We start from the raw sequence: 17,427 nt of genomic DNA on the forward strand, positions 1-17,427 counted from the left end.
CTTAATATCAAAGCATGTGTGCCAAGGGATGCACTGAATTTTGTGTGCAAAAATGCAGGGCTTGACAGAGAGGATCGGTGTCTGCACACTGAGGACAGCCCTTGTATTTGTGAAATGAGCCCAGTAACCCATGCACAGTCACAGGTATGTTATGTGGGAAGGGGATGTGCCTGGGTGAGATCTGCTTGCACAACTATTACAACAGATTCATTTAATGAAATTGCTAATGGTAACAACTTCTCTATTTGTAATTCACAACTAAAAGTGGATGTGACTTGAGCTGCACCACACAATAACTTCTCTTCAGATTATGCAGAATGCGTATGATGTGTATCATGAAGCACCCAAATTCCAAACTGGAAGGAACATTGATGTTCTAAAACAAATGCTGTACCAGCCTAATATAGAATGGCCAGTGGCAGAAGTCAAAAATGCATCTCACAGAGCCTTATGGACACTCAAATTGGTATCAAAGAAGTTACCAAAATCATCACTAAAATAGAGAAAGATAGAAAACATCATGAGTCAGATGTCTTCTTGTGATGGACAAATCTGCAATCACCAACAGCTCCTCAGATTTTCAGCTTCCTCAGCAAAACAGTTCTAATTAAAAAAAAAAAAATGAACCCTCCTCTTAACCATCATGAACCTATGGATGTGGTAGAAAATTAAAAGAGCAGCATAACAGTACATATGTCCTGTGGACTGTGGAGGGAATCTTGCAAAAGAATTTGCATCAGGATAAAGAGAAGGGGAGGATGAAACAAGGCCTTTGTTTGACACAAGCACAAGCAATTCACATAAGCAAACAAGTACTTAGCACAGACACAGGGAAGTACTTAGCAGCAGTTAGCATAAGAAAAACCTGGTGGGCCTAACTTGACAGGAGAGGGACTTGAAAAAAGCTTTAGACACATTCTAGCAGAAGAAGGAAGGGCAAGTAGGGAATGAGCCCTGTGCAGGGAAGCCATGAGGAAGAATTGCTGCTTTAGGGCATGGATACCGCTCTGGCCAGCGCCTGGACATCAGCTTCAAGTACAGGAATCTGACAGAATGTATTTCTAACCCCCTGCCTATGCAATCACCTTGGCAGGGTAAAGATGGATGGTATTTTTGATGCAATTCCTACATCAACCCACTGAAATTTATACATGGCAGAGAAGCATTTTGGTGGGGTGCAGACCCCTGCCCTCCCGTCAGCTCAAGAAAAGGGCTTTTGGTGGACAGTGCATTTGTCTGCAGATTTCTTTGAATTAGGGAGACCCCTCGGGACTGCTGTATCCTGAGGGAACACCATGGGCCCTGACCTGTGCCTCAGCTTCCAGGGCTGCTCTTGGCCAGCATCCTGACAGGGGAGGCCGGGGCTGGGCGCAGGGAGCGCCCGCCACAGGGGCTGAGCCCGCGCCGAGCCTTCCCTGCTGCCGCTCTCTGCAGCTGGCAGAGGACACGAGCCGAGCGGCCGAGCAGCTGCGCCGGGCCCTGCGCTACCTGGAGAGCCCCCAGGAGCCCCTGCGAGAGGCGGCCATCAGGTTCATGGGTGAGCCCCGAGGCCGGGCTCCCTCCCCGGCCCGCCGCAGCTCGGCCCCAGCCCCGCCCGCTGCCCCGGCAGCGCCATCCGGGCCCGGCGCCGTGGAGCCCCGCCTGGCCCGGGCGCTGCTGCCGCCCTCTGGCAGCCGTGCCCTTGGGCGGCAGCGTGCGGCAAGGGCCCGGGCTGAGCCCTGCCGGGCCAGCAGGGCGTGTGGCCGCAGCGCTGGCAGCGCCGCTGGCAGGGAGCTGTGCCGCTGCCGCCCTGACAGGCTCTGTGTTCACAGGCATGGCCGGGCGGCACCTGAGGGGGCAGCCAGGAGAGCTCCTGATGATCTACACTGGTGAGTGAGGGCAGCGGGCTGGTAGCAGGGCTGCCAGGGAGAGCTGCAATGCCCGGGCAGGGAGCTGCCATCCCTGTCCCGGCTGCAGTGGGCTTCGCTCCTTGTGTGCATGAGGGATGGCGTGGCCAGAGCACACAGAGCGATTGCAGGGACACTGCTGAGGGGATTCGTGGCCAGCGTCTTGTGGCTGATCCCGTGGGCCCCTCCTCTCTTCTGGCTGATAGAAGAGCTGAGTGGGACACCCTTGATGTAGTGGTTTTGCTTTGCCAATTTAGGATTTCCTGGCCAATGTGCCAGTTGCTGTGGTGGGTTCAGTTCTGGTTAATCAGCAGTTCGCTCACCAGAATGTATTTACTCATTTCCCCTTTGAGATAGAATTAAGAGAAAGCCAAAGCAGGCTCGAGCCTTTAAAAGGGTATGAAGAACAATTTAAGAGTAACTAAAAGAAAGAGTAATAAGAGTCAGAAGAAAACCTTCGGAACACTTCTCCTCCCCCTACAACCTTTTCTTTCCCACTGACAATGTAAAGAGACCAAACCAAAATGTTGAGTCAGTTTACTACCTCTGCAATAGTCTTTTGTCTCTTTGCTTAAGGAGAGAAGTCCCTCTTATTAATGTTATGGAGACTTCTCAATAAGAAAACAGTTCTCTCGTGGCTCTCAATTTCCATGAATAGCAGCCACCCAGGGAAATGTGCAATGCTGAAATCAGTCCCATTTTCCACAAGCTTTTCCCACAGCTGGGTTTATGTGGCATGTCAACTTATGGGCTACTGTTTTAAAGATGAGCTGTTCAAAAGCAAAGTTCTTGTTCTCTAAAATCATCTTCATCTCTAGCAAGAGAGATCTTCTGTTCCTGGGGACACAGGATCTTCATCACTCTTCTCTCTGTCTCTGTTGAAACTTCTCCAAGAATCACAGCTACTTTAACATCTGCTGACTTTAGCATGGAGGTCTTTGCTCAATACCTACCATTTGAACACTTTCATCTCCCCATACCTTCATGCGTTATAGGGAAAAAAGTATCATTCTCCATATACAGGAGAATTACAAGAGAATTTTGGCCTAAAACTAAAGGCATCTCCTCATCTTTCCCATCTAGGACTTCTTCTTCACGGACCTCAGCCAGGCCTTGGCTGGGCCAGCAGTGTTACCTCTTTGTCGGCCAGAAGGGAAAAGAGAAAGTTCCCTGAGTTTCTTTTGTTTTTAAGATGTGTTTTTCACAGAGGCTTTTGTGTACAGCTTTCCAGATTATCAATTCCCAAAGGGAGCCATTGATTGGTTTCCTAGCAGACACGGAGGAAGCTGCCAGCAGCTTCTCCCAAAACATGATGTCTGGGGTGCACAAAGCAGCACACCTTGGCAGGAGGGTCTCCTAGGATTCATGCAGATGTCGGTGCTGACTGTGGCTCTCTTCTTTGTTCCAGCCATTTCAGTCCCAAGGAAAGACACTAGTCTGTCCCACTGAAACCTGAATATTCACGCCCGGTTTGCCAGAAGAGCTGAAGAATTAGGTCCATCTTCAGGATGTGGTGAACCAGTGTCCCAAGAACAGCACCAGGAGACACTGAACAGGACACCATCTCCCATTGCCGCTGGAGCTCCAGGCACAGCTGATGATTGGTACAGCTGAGCATGTGGGAAGCTCGCATGGCTTCTGGCCTTTCCCTGCCTGTAGATACCTCCCTCCCTCCAGCCCTCAGACACTGCCCATTCCCTCTTCCCCTCCCATATCACCCCTTGTTTTTGGCTTTCATTAATAAACGGTTTGGCTTCTTCACTTTGCCTGCATCCCTGTGGAGCTGAAGTGCCGCAAATCCGGGGCCCTGGGACACACAGGCCCCTGCTGCCGTTCTCTTCCACACACGGTGTTTTGTGCACAGGAACGAGGGCAGGTCAGGCTGGCACGGTCCCTGTGCTGAAGGTGCAGTTCCACAACCCTGTGCAGTTACAGATCTTGCTGAGCACACGGAAGGCCAGCAGTGGCACAAGGAGCCTGTGTGTCAGGAGCCAAGTCGTGTCTAAGTCCTTGCCACATTTGATCCGCTGTTGTGCACATCAGCAAGACAATGAAGAACAGACAGTGAAGGAAACCTTATGGATGAACTGGTGGGAATGTGACCCTTAGGAGACAATGGATTGGTCAATTGATGGGAAGTAAACCTGTGAAAGAGGAACAGCACCCAATGGAGCTGTGTTTGGCATGGAGGTGGCATCAGAAGCCATTGCAGCCTCTTCTCACGTGCTGACCAAGCATGAGATGACGTTATAACAGGAAAAACTCCACTCCAGAGGAGGAGATGTCAGGCCTGGTTGTGGGGTGGAGGGATGAGAGGGACAACATGCATGTCCTTCTGATGGGGGGGATGCCCTGAATGTGGGTGGCCTGCCTGCCCCTCCCAATGAAGCACCATGCTGCATCTCCTGCTCAGTGGCTTTTCACCATTCCAGGGTTTGGTACATATTCTTTGTAAGAGCAGCTGATCAAACAAAACTGGATTTCCAATCACAAGTACAATTAAGTCTTTCTGCATGGGAATCCTCCAGAACCTGTGCCACCCCTGATTTTAGAAGAGCCAATCTGAGGATGCTCTGAACCCAGCTGAGAGGGATTCCATGACAGGCATCCATGGAGAGCACAGGGGATGGGAATGCTGGAAGTTTTCAAGAATAGCATCCTGAAAGCACGGCAGGGCTCCATCCGTGCACAGCATCATCAGGAAGAGGGCAGAACTGATGGAGAAGGAAGACTCGCTCACCATATGATGATCGACAAGTCTCGTCTTTATTCCCAAATCGCCAATTATTATACACCTTTTAATTAGCTCATGCATAGTGCAAAATCCCAGCTCACCGTTGGCTAATTAGTTATCAGCTATCTACGTGCTGTTTTGGTATAACTACTTACTACTTTCCCAGGCTGTTTGGCTTTACCACCTGTGTCTGTGCATTTCTTCATCCGTGGGCCAAGGACACAGTTTAATTGGAATGGCAACTCCCCTCATTCTCTATCTCAGTCAAATTAATCTCACAGTGACCTTTAGCTCGGAGCTAGCTTGTTACAAAGCTCCCAACATTTCCCCCGTTTTCTTTTTGGGCCAGAAGTGTTGTTTTCCAAGCCCTTCCCATCATCTGACTCACTATTCTTTGTACGCAATTAAGCAAGCATGGTAATGCAAGCATTAGCAATACTATTACACCTAATATCCCTATAGCATACATTGCTGCTCTATTCTGCAATACTGCATGATTTACACTTTGTACATCTTGAGACAGCATGTCCAATATCTGTCTGTCTTCTTTGCTTGTTGAATGGTCAACGTTTCTCTTGCTCTTGATAGAGTTACACATTCTTCATTGAAATCCATCTGGACTTTGCACCTGTTAAAACACAAACAAATCCCACGTCCCTGCAGGACTGAAGAATCTTCTCAAAATCCTGGAGGTGAAGAATGGGTCCTGGTTTCATTTTGCAATGTTACATAAAGAAATGTTAAGATAAGAGTAATTAGGAATCAATTTAGATAATACACACAATCAACAACACATACAAGATCAGAAAATTACTAAACACTACAACACTGAACTTTTATCCCAGAGTCTGCGACAGCTGATAAACCTTAAAATGACAGAGAATTGGAGAAATCATGTCCGGATTCATGTTTCCCCCAACTCCCTCTGAAAATGGCTCAGCTATCATAGATGGTCAAATCGCCAAGTCAAAAGGACTTGAATACTTTTTGATGCAGAAAACATCTGGGTTGATTGTCAGTCACTCCATCCAAATAGAGCTAGAGCTTGGCCAGAGCCCAAACTCTAATTGGTGAGTGTCACTTAACACATTTTTTAAACAGGACTTTTTAAAAACAACTGTTATAAACAAGAAACCTTAGGGTTACAAACTAATCAAACTATCAAACAATTGAATCTTTCTGAAGTTTCTGTCAAGACAGAGATTTTCCAAACACAGCAAACTTCTTGAATTCTCTGCTGGAGTATTCCTGTAATAATAATTAAAAGAACCACAAAACTGGCAATTTGGATAAAAACTTTCAGAAACATCTAAATAGTTAGGAAATAAAAGACAGGATCTTGAAGAGACACGTGTCTTGCAGGTGATCACACAAAAAAAATAGAAAAACACATGAAAGCTGGCTGTAAATACTACAACAATACCTTAATAATAATTCTTATCACAAAAATCAGAGAATTCACATAATGTAATCAACTTATCAACAGCAAGTGTTCAAGGAAGTTAAGACAACCCCTTTTCTAAGCATTCATGTAATATTAACAACAATCACTATCTATCAGCATTACTTACAAAAACTAAAAATAACAAAGGTTATAAACTTAATATAAATAATTCTTAAAACTTTGAATCATTGGGGAATCGACTGATGACCCCATAACAGGGTCTGATTGACCTTTTCCAAATGCTCTGTCTTCCAAGACACCTTGGGTAATTGAATCTTTACTAATACTTTCATCTTTACATGACATTTTGTTTCCCTGGGAATAATTTTTTACAATAAAAGCAGTTCCTCTGGCATTTTGTTACACTGAGATTTCTTACTGATTGACAACAATCATTAACTGAAGGATAACAGGCTGGTAAAGCTGGACAGTTCGCATAGATATTTAAAAACAAAACTGAGAAAGATGACAGATAATTTTAAACACAAATAATTTCACTTAAAATAAGGACAGTACAAAAACAATTAGCACATTTACATCCATTTATCTAATGCCATCTCTTAATGAATAGAAGAGAGCAAAGACCATAAAGACTATAGTATACAGAAATATTACAGTTTAAATCTTCTCACATGTAGTCCAAACAGAAACTAGGAAGTTTACTTAGACTCTGCCCTCCTAAAAGGTTGCTCCCGCCTCAGGCAAGGGAAAGGCAATGAAGTCATCAAACTTAAAGCTATCAAACCCAAATACTCAATCACTTTTAGAAAAGCAAACACATTTTCAAAAAAACTGGTAAACTAACTGTAAAGCCTGTGGAACAGTTGGGTGAAATGCCCCGTATAACATCTGCTGCATGATGAAGCACTGTGTGAATTTGCAGAAGTTTTCCATCCTGATCTTGAAGAAAATTCCTGACCTGTTTTTTCTCAGACACTTGTTTGAATTGCTGTGATGGGCTGGCTGCTGTGGTTGCCAGGAAGCTGTGACAGGGCGGTGCCCTGAGGAATGTCTGCCCACGCCCGTCCCCGCCTGCTTGGGCACAGCTTCAGCCTGGGCCACTTCGGGGGTGTGGAAAGGAATGCCCTCGCCCGGACCCGCGCAGCCGCGATCTCCTTTGGGCTCCGCTCCGCCTGGATCTCCGCTCGGGCTGGTTCCCCCTGGCTCTGCGCCAACACCCGCAGCCTGCGGGAGCATGTCCCACACCGCTGGTGCTTTTGTGCGCTTGCAAAAAGTGAAAAAGCCCTCCCAGCTCCAGCTTTCGGGTTTCGCGTTACTGGTGCGCGTCCGCCGCCGCTACCACCGGCACTGCGCTTGACGCTGCCGCGTATTCGGCCCCCGCGTCTCGCCTTGGCTGGCCCGGCCCCGGCTGGCACTTCCCTCGCGATCTGTGCTCTTTCCCTACGGACAGCTGCCGTGCGAGTTTTTGTCACCGTGCGTGTCACTGGACCCGCGGTGTGCGTAACCGCCGCCGGCACCAAGCATGTCGCCTCTGCAGCGCTCGGTCCGCTCTGCCGCCGCGCTGCTGGGACCGCCGCCAGCACCGAGCATGCCGCCGCCACCATACGCGTTCTCCCCGCCACGTCCGCCCCGGGCTCTCCCGCGGCCCCTGTCGCTTTCCTGGTCCCGAACTTACGCCACTCTGTTAATTCATGTACTATATAAGGATTTTGAGAAACTCCTTGTGCATACTCGTAAGCTAACAACTGTGGGAGCTCTTTCTGCAAGTCTATGTCCTTAATCTGCTGCTTTTTTAAAAAGCAAGTAAATAAATCATATGCTGCTTGCCTTTCCATTTCTAATCAGCGCTGTTGCAAGGCTTTCAGACTCCGGCAGCACGTAGGCTGGGACTATCTATATAGCTCCCAGGGCCGCGAACTCTCAGTGGTTCGTTTGCCGTCCCACCCCTTGTTTCAGAGGGACCCGCTCCTACTTCCCGATCCGTGGCAGCCGTGTCCGTCCGTAGTCGTCTTACGGGTTCACGTCGGGGTCAGCCATTTGATGGAGAAGGAAGACTCGTACACCAGATGATGATCTACAAGTCTCGTCTTTATTCCCGAATCACCAATTATTATACACCCTTTAATTAGCTCATGCATAGTGCAAAATCCCAGCTCACCATTGGCTAATTAGTTATCAGCTATCTATGTGCTGTTTTGGTGTAACTATCACTACTTTTCCCAAGCTGTTTTGCTTTACCACCTGTTTCTGTGCATTTCTTCATCTGTGGGCCAAGGACACAGTTTAATTGGAATGGCAACTCCCCTCATTCTCTATCTCAGTCAAATTAATCTCACTGTGACCTTTAGCTCGGAGCTAGCTTGTTACAAAGCTCCCAACAACTATTGATATTGCCAATGCATTTTTCTCCACTCCGCTGGCAGCAGAATGCAGGCCACAGTTTGCCTTCACCTGGAGAAGCTCCAAAACATCTGCACTATATTGATGACATCATTGTATGGGGGAAGACGGCAGCAGAAGTGTTTGAGAAAGGAGAGAAAATCATCCAGATTCTCCTGAAAGCTGGCTTTGCCATCAAGAAGAGCAAAGTCAAGGGACCTGCTCAAGAGATCCAGTTTCTGGGAGTGAAGTGGCAAGACGGACGACGTCAGATTCCCACTGGTGTCATCAACAAGATCACAGCAATGTCTCCACCATCCAACAAGAAGGAAACACAAGCTTTCCTAGGTGCCATAGGTTTTTGGAGAATGCACATTCCTGAGTACAGTCAGTTCGTGAGCCCTCTCTATCTAGTCACCCGTAAGAAGAACATTTTCCGCTGGAGCCCTGAGCAGCAACAAGCCTTCGTCCAGATTAAGCAGGAGATCGCTCACGCGGTAACCCTTGGCCCAGTCAGGACAGGACCAGATGTGAAGAATGTGCTCTACTCTGCAGCCGGGAACCATGGTTTGTCCTGGAGCCTGTGGCAGAAGGTGCCTGGGGAGACTCGAGGCCAACCACTAAGATTTTGGAGTCGAAGCTAAAGAGGGTCTGAAGCCAACCATATTCCAACAGAGAAGGAAATTTTAGCAGCCTATGAAGGAGTCCAAGCTGCCTCAAAAGTAATAAGCACTGAAGCACAATTCCTCCTGGCACCCCGACTACCAGTACTGGGGTGGATGTTCAAAGCAAAGGTTCCCTCTACCCACCATGCCACCAGTGCTACATGGAGTAAGTGGATTGCTCTCATAACACAGCGCGCCCGTATTGGAAAGCTGAATTGCCCTGGGATTCTGGAAATAATTACAAACTGGCCAGAAGGTGAAAACTTCAGTCTCACTGATGAAGAGGAACAAGAAGTGACACGTGCTGAAGAAGCTCCACCATATAACCAACTGCCAGCGGAAGAAACACAATATGCTCTTTTTACAGATGGTTCCTGTCGCATGGTAGGAATGAATCGGTAGTGGAAAGCAGCTTTATGGAGCCCCACACGACAGGTTGCAGAGGCCACTGAAGGAGAAGGTGGATCAAGCCAACTTGCTGAACTCAAAGCTGTTCAACTGGCCCTGGACATTGCTGAAAGAGAGAGGTGGCCAAAGCTCTACCTCTACACTGATTCATGGATGGCAGCCAACGCTCTGTGGGGATGGCTGGAGAGGTGGAAAGAGGCTAATTGGCAGCGTAGAGGAAAACCAGTTTGGGCTGTTGAAGAGTGGAAAGACATCGCTACCAGGGTAGGGAGGCTACCTGTGAAGGTCCGCCATGTAGATGCCCATGTCCCCAAGAGCAGAGCCAATGAGGAGCACAAAAACAATGAGCAGGTAGACCAGGCTGCAAAGATAGGCGGGTCCAAGATAGACCTAGACTGGGAGCACAAGGGAGAGTTATGCCTAGCTCGAAGGGCCCATGATGCCTCAGGTCATCAGGGCAGAGAGATGCCACCTATAAGTGGGCACGAGACTGAGGGGTGGATTTAACCATGGACAGTATTTCTCAGGTTATCCATGACTGTGAGACGTGTGCTGCCATCAAACAGGCCAAGAGGGTGAAGCCCCTATGGTATGGTGGGCGGTGGTCCAAGTACAAGTATGGCGAGGCCTGGCAGATTGACTACATCACACTGCCCCAGACACGCCAAGGCAAGCGCTACGTGCTCACAATGGTAGAAGCCACCACAGGGTGGTTGGAGACCTATCCTGTGCCTCATGCTACTGCCCGTAACACCATCCTGTGCCTGGAAAAGCAAGTCCTGTGGAGACATGGTACCCCTGAGAGGACTGAGTCAGACAACGGGACAGCCTTATCAGCACCTGGGCCAGAGAACATGGCATTGAGTGCGTGTACCGTATCCCCTACCATGCACCAGCTTCGGGCAAAGTGGAAAGGTACAATGGGCTGCTAAAAACCACCTTAAAAGCCTTCGGTGGGGGGATCTTTCAAAAATTGGGAGCAGCATCTGGCAAAGGCCACCTGGTTAGTTAATACCTGAGGCTCTACTAACCAAGTGGGCCCTGCCCAATATGAGCCCTTGCACAGTATAGATGGAAACAAAGTCCCAGTGGTACATGTCAGGGGTTTGTTAGGGAAGACAGTTTGGATCAATCCTGCCTTGAGTACAGACAAACCCATTTGCGGGGTTGTTTTTGCTCAGGGACCAGGTTGCACATGGTGGATAATGCAAAAAGATGGAAGAACACGATGTGTACCTCAGGGAGATCTGATTGTTGGGTGAGAACCATGTATAAATATCACTGTTTGCTGAATGTTGCCACCATTGTCTGTGTATAGCTGTATATTAGATGTATAATGTGTGTGTGTGTAGAGTTAGAATATATATATTAGTTTTAGTAGTAAGGTGACGATATGGGGATAAGGGGTGGAATGTCCTGGGTTGACTATATGACGCTTTAATCCCCAATCGTCTTGTTCTCTTTATACTGAAGAATAATTTTTACACCTTTAAGACTCTCTTCCAGACAGTGAAGAGGGCAGGAAAGAAGCGCACAGTTTGTTTTCAGACTGCTCTCACTCCTCCACATTCCTGCTCCTGGACTGTGTTGTCTGCGGATGGACAGACAGCCGGACAGAGCTCCTTTTTTCCCTTTTTCTTGCTTTTAGTTAGTTTTAGCTAGCTGAGGCAAAGAAGTTCTCCGGATTGTGATTTTTTTCCTTTTTTCTTGGACCTGTTCAAGCCTGCTCTGGACTGAACACCCAGAAGAGCACCGGCAGCTCCACCTGTGGCCCCTGGCCGGGCCTGGGCAGCAGCATTTCCAGCACCAGAGAGACTGATCAGAGACTGAGTGAGCCGAGCTGCAACCCGGGGAGGGGACTGTTCTGAGTTTGCTTTCCTTGGATCAGTGAGAAGTTTTATTGCTTAATATTGTTTGGTTTCTATTGTTTAATAAACAGGTTTCTTTCCATTTTTCTGCAAGGAGATATTTTCTCCCAAACTGGTTGGAGGGGGGAGGGGCAATTGAATCTGCTTTTGTAGAGAAGCCCCTTTGGGGGTTATCTCCCAAACTTGCCCTAAACCAGGACAAATACAGTTAGTGGCGCCCAACGCGTGGCTTGAGAAAATGGAAAAAAACCTTTTATTGATTGTAGATGTCCCTGTCCATGATGTCCACTGGTCCTGGAAGAAAAGCAAGTGCCACGGTCGGCAGACACTGGCACAGCAGCAGGACTCTGCTACCAGAACTGAGCCTGGCTGGGTCTGGGATGGAGCTTGTGCGGAGCAAAGCAGGCACAGGACAGGCTGTGGATGGCCACCAGAATGCAGTGCCCTGGGTACAATGTCCCTGAGCAGGGAGCACCCAGCCCAGCCCCAGCCTGGCAGCAGGAGACCCACTCTGCCTGTCCTGCTGCTGGCATTGCTCTTCAGCCCAAGATCACGGCCTCTTCCTCACCTTTTCAATCAATGTCCATGTCCTCAATGGACTCTTCCATATCCACTTCCATCTCCTCTTCCTCATCCACATCCACGTCCATCTCTTCCTCTCCAGAGTCTTCTCCGTCAATTTCCATCTCCTCATCCATATCAATCTTTGTATCCACCTCCATCTCCTCCTCTCCATCTGGGACAGCCTGCAGAGGTAGCAAAACCTCAGAGTGGGCTCCCTGTCCCACTCCATCCCCACAGAGCTCCAGCCCACCTGGGCAGGTGGGGGGCGTCCACCTCCATGGAATGGCACCATACCTCCCTCAGGACAAATGGGAGCATCCTGCAGGGCAGGATGATGAAATCCAGGCACTCAGGAGCTGTCAGGAATGATCGGGGTATCGGGGGGATAAGAGGAGTAAAAGGCGAGGGCAGGAGCAAGGTGCAGAGCGTGTCAACACAGCGGCCAAGCGTTGTGTTGTGCCCTTTGCTGGGCGCTGGACGTTCCAGCTGGAGCGTGGGCTGTGACATCACAGTTCCCAGGCTCCATCTGAAGTGGACAGTGGAGACCATGGAATGATGGAGTCCCTGAATGGTTGGGCTTGGAAGGGAGCCTGAAGAAACATCTTGTTCCAAGCTGAGCAATCTTCCCCCAGAGCAGGCTGCTGAGAGCCCTGTTCCCAAGGATGGGGCATGCACAGCCTCTGTGCACAGCCTGGGACAGTGCCCCACCACCCCCAGTGGAAAAGAGCAGCTTCCTTAGATGCAGCTTCAATCAACCTGCTGCAGCTGAAAGCCATCCCCCTTGTCCTGTCAGCACAGGCCCTGCTGAACACTCTGTCCCCTTCTTTCCTGTGGGAGCCTTCCAGTCCTGCACAGCCACAGGGAGGCCTCCCAGTGTCTCCTCTCTCCAGGCTGAGCATCCCCAGCCCCACTTGCCCAGCAGTCAGTCACATCAGGGCCAGTCAAGGCTGAAGGGTAGCAAATAGCATCAGGAACTGAGAGATGCAAGCTTTAGACCCAGGTTTGCCTCTAAATGTACAAAATTAATAACAGTGGATGGGAAGATGGTGGGACACTGGTTCTGTTCTAACTGGTGATTTATTTTTCTTCTTTTCTGTCCTGCTGACCCAGGTTTTTCTGTTTGAAAGGAAGCTTGGCACAATGTCCATTGTCTTCTCCATTTGTGAAACAACACACGGAGTCTGGGCAGGCTGATACGCAGAGCAACACCTGAAAATATACTAGTGATCCTGAGCCTAGGGGATGCAGCTAAACCCAGCCAAAAGGAATTTCTGAAAAGCTGATCCTGGTTTACATTATTTTGAGTTTGGCTTTGCCAACTTCACCAGTCATTTATGAAAAAGCAAACAAAAAACTCAAGCCAAATCAGACATAAACCCAAACAAACAAACAAACAAACCCATGCAGCAAACCAATCAAACAAACAGATATAAAAACCCCAAATAAAACCAAAGGAAATGAAGAGTTAGTACTAGTTGTGAGGATAGCACAGCAGGCAAATGGCTGCTTCCCACAGGATCATCATCAAAAGCCACATAGAACAGCTGCTCCAAAATATATCCAAGAGGAGAAAAAGAAAAAGTGATCCATGGCAACTTTGAGGGCAGCTCCACATTCAGGTGAAGGATGAGCACGCAGTGGTACAGATCCAGCATTGCCCACCCTCCAGGTTGCTCTTTGCTCCTGATGAAAGACCCTTGCAGGACTGTGGCCCCTCTCAGTGCAGTGTCAGTCACTCCCAGAGCTCTCAGCTGAGCCACTGGCATTTCCAGAGCGACATCCAGGCACAATCCTGCTGCCTGCTGAGCACCTGTGGAAGATCCTGAGCATCTTCATGCCTAGCAACACAAAACAGCTCAGGATTTCTCTGAACTGCTTTTCAGGAGAGGTTTCCATATCCCTGTGAGATCTGTTCATCCCTCAACACGTCTGACTTGGTGTACAATGATGCATTTGGGTTCCTCCCTTCCTCCTGTGTGCCAGTGAGAAACCATCCATGGGAATGGAGGATGTTGTGTGCAGGGCAATGTATTCCTGGCTTGCCATTTTGCTTCACTGTCACTCAGTTGAACATGGTCCCTATCTAAGAAGGACTTTGGAGAAATGGGTAGGAATTTTGGCTCTGAGAGGAGCAGAAAGCACATTTTCTAGACCACATTGCCAGCAGATGCCGTTTGCCTGGCAGAACAGTGATTGCCACTCATCTTCCTGGGAAGAATGTCAAGACCCATTCAGAGATCCCAGGTTCAGCTGGCCTTTGGCTTTGTCTGTCTCATTTCACACATCCACTTTCAAGGGCCATTAGAAGAGGCACATGTCTGCCTTGCTACCCAGAAGTGCTGTAGTTATTCCCAGAAAAAAAAAAACCAAAAAAAAAAAACCCCAAAAATCGGCTGTCCTGTGGTGTGGTAGAAATCCCATCACAGTTGTGACTCTGTGAGCAAAGACAACCGGTGCTTTTTGGGGCTGTAACAGCTGAGAGTGTGGCAGAGCAGGTTTGATATTCTTTTTAGAGTCCTGAAAACATTGTTCCCAAACAATCTTTCTCTCCTGTCTTCTGTCATCAACTGTGGAACAGAGGAAATGGAAGGGATCAGAGGTTTGTTTAAATTTGCGCTTATTTTTAAGTCTTCAAATAGTGTCAGCTCGATGCGTGATACTTTAGAAATTGGATGAGTAGCACCTATTTCATCCCAGCGAGAGGTGGGATTGAAGACTTCCAACAACAGAAACACTGGATGTGCAAGAGCTCAGTTTTCCACCCCTCACACAAGTAACTTGCTGTACTATTTTCAGCATCCTCAGCCAGATCGATTAAAATCCTGCTCCAAACAACAACAGAATGAAAATCTTCCACCAAATGGGGAAAAGGAAGAAAAGTGGGCCGCAGCCCTTTCTTCAGACCTTGTGTTGATTTTGCCAAGTCCGATGCAAACAAGGTTTGCCATATTTCTTTCCTAGAAAAATGCAGCTATTGAATAGAAATCTATCTCTGAGGCTGCTAAGTTGGGTGCGATTTTAGAGCTGGGAGGAGCAAAACAGGTTCCAGAGAAGCCGTGGTTGTGTCACCCTTGGAAGTGTTCAGGGCCAGGTTGGATGGGGCTTGGAGCAACCTTATTAGCGGAAGGTGTCCTGAGTCTGGTGAGTCCCTGAAAAGAAACTTTTGGTTTTCCTGAAATGCTGCCTTTGCAAGGGGAGGTCACAACTACCCCACCTAATTTGAAATGCCCTGAGCAGAACCCAACTGTTTTTTCTCACAGGTGAGGAGGGATTTTCACTTGTATTTTATGGGGGATTTTGACAGGGCAGAGCAAGAGCAGCTGAATGGGTTTGATAGGCAAAGAGGGCCAGTGTGGCAGCAGCTTAATTCCATGGAGCTTTTCCTTCTGTGATCCTGTACAACCTGAGGCAGCACTCTGGGGCTCTTGAACCTGGCAGTTGGGCAAGTTAATCATTGGAACAAGTGATAAATTAAGCTGCTCCACTCTCTTGAGCATGGATGTGATGAGCCTTAAGTAAACCTGTGAGCACTTGTCAGGATGGGAGCTTGTTCTTTGCCAGGGAGGAGGGAGAAAATATTGCTTGGAGTAAATAAAGCAACTCTGCTTCCCCAGGAAGATGAAAAGAAGCAATTAAACATTTGAATGCTGCATGGAATAATTTGCACAAGGCTATATCTTGTCTGCTATGCAGGAATGTTCCAAATAAACCAGGCTTCTCCTGACCATTATTTTTCTGGGTTTCCACCACATGATACAAGAGACTCTCAATAGACCCCTGTCTCCCCACCCCCAGCGCCGCAGCCTCCCCCAGAGGATGTTCCACGAGATCGACCCCAGAGCCTGACACGGGGACGGGGGGCCGAGGCCCTGGGGGGTGGGACAGGGGGACAGGGACCCCCCCGGCAGTGTCCCTGTGTCCCCCAGGGCCAGAGCCTGGGCCAGGGCTCCTTCACCCTGTTACAAACGAGGGCTTGAGAGCACTGAAAAAATCCCAGGAAAGATATCAGCAAAAAACATATTTAATATTAAGTGACAGCACCACAAAAATTCCTCGGCAAGAGTTACTCTGCTCCTGACTGGACACTTCAGGCACACAGAGGAAACAATCCAACAACAAAACCAAACCAAACCAAACCCAGGCAATCAAACCAGAAATGAGTAACAAATCCTATGGAAAAGGTAGTTTTCAATCCTGTGGAAAAGAACTGTCCCTCTTGGCCAGGTGATCATTGCCAAAATTGAAGTTTCACCTCAAACATTCCCTGTTGTGACAGGCTGGAGGAGATTGTTGGCTGGAAACATCTTGTGTGTGGGGGAGGAAGAAGCAGGTCCACCTTGTCCTGCCCTGAAACCCCAGTGCTGCCCTGCCCTGGAACCCCAATCCCCCCAGAGCCTCTATCCCAGCCCAGCTGTGGCTGCCAGTCCCTGGCACAGCACAGGCAATGCTCCACAGCCACCTCTGGAACCACCAGCCCAGCTCCTGAGTGACCAAATGAGTCCAATTCCCACCTGGGGGAAGGGCCCAGCAAGACCAAGGGGTATTGAAGGCTGACCACAAGGCAAGCACACATCTTGACCCTGCAGCCTCTTGGAATTTCTGTCTGAACGCTGCTGGAATCCAGGAGTTGGTATCTCTGTGTGTGCTTCTTAAATCTTATTTTTCTCTCTTTCTATGTCTACTTCTATTTCTCTCCTCTGGCGAATTTGGATGAACTTAAAATTTATCAGGCTTAGAGTTTGTCAAGTGGAATGGCCAAGTTAATGCTTCAGAAATGTTTTTTTGTTGATTGAATGTCATATTAAACCTTTTGCCATAGTTTCTCTGATTTTCTAGAGTTGCCAATAAAAGCTGCTTTGAGCTCCTCAAAATCTCTTGTACTGGTATTTCTCCAGTGCCTCCAACTCAGAGGACACAAACAATTGTAATTCCTTTTAAATGTCTCCTTGAGACAGTTGTTTGGGGGATGGGAGTCAGGGCTTGTGTGTCCTGCTTGGCACAGCCCAGGCAGGGCTTTCCCATCCACATTCCACACTCCATTTCCCAGCTGGAGCCGCTGGTGCCTCTGAGTTCTGCTGGCCCAGCCCCAGGGACGGTCTCCTTGTCTGCCCATTCCCCCACGGTCTCTGGGCAGGGATGGCCTCAGTGGGGGCTGCTGACATCCTCAGCAACTTGGAGGCTGCTGCTGGATTTCACTGCTCCAGAGGCTTGTTCAGCCTTCAGCTCTTCAGTGCAGGAATTCAGTGTCCCAGGGCTCATTAACATTGAAAACACCTTAACAAGCCAAGCCTTTGGGAATAATTTGATTTTAGCTTTCAAATCTTGTGTGGTTAATTCAACACATTTCATAAGTGTATTCAAAGTGAATATATAATTGAATGAATATTTACAAAGAGAGTGAGAAAACATTTTTTAGGTCCTATTTTTTTTTTCCTGATCATAAATTGATATGTGCAATCTCCAATTGCCACTGAATCCAAGTACCTCCTCATGCAGTTTGAATAGATAGGAATAGATA

At 48.3% G+C, this 17,427-nt stretch overlaps 2 long non-coding RNA genes across 3 annotated transcripts in view; one reads left to right on the forward strand and one right to left on the reverse strand.

Annotated features, from left to right (window-relative positions):
• Positions 1 to 4,651: 4,651 nt before the first annotated feature.
• The window catches only part of LOC135287747 (uncharacterized), a 132,100-nt gene continuing 119,324 nt past the window's right edge, over positions 4,652 to 17,427 (reverse strand). The window contains exons 1-3 of one of the 2 annotated variants that reach the window (XR_010351291.1): positions 12,204 to 12,350; positions 11,914 to 12,091; positions 4,652 to 5,248 (exon numbers count right to left, since the gene is read on the reverse strand). This is a non-coding gene — a long non-coding RNA (uncharacterized LOC135287747). Of the gene's footprint in view, positions 5,249 to 11,913; positions 12,092 to 12,203; positions 12,351 to 17,427 lie in introns of those variants that run through there. The other variant, XR_010351290.1, reaches the window with a different exon arrangement.
• LOC135287754 (uncharacterized) lies at positions 12,456 to 15,636 on the forward strand. Its single transcript, XR_010351300.1, has 2 exons — positions 12,456 to 12,909; positions 13,020 to 15,636. It is a non-coding gene; the product is annotated as an uncharacterized LOC135287754 (long non-coding RNA).

The sequence above is a fragment of the Passer domesticus genome, chromosome 31 (genome assembly GCF_036417665.1).
Source record: "Passer domesticus isolate bPasDom1 chromosome 31, bPasDom1.hap1, whole genome shotgun sequence".
NCBI classification, from domain to species: domain Eukaryota; kingdom Metazoa; phylum Chordata; class Aves; order Passeriformes; family Passeridae; genus Passer; species Passer domesticus.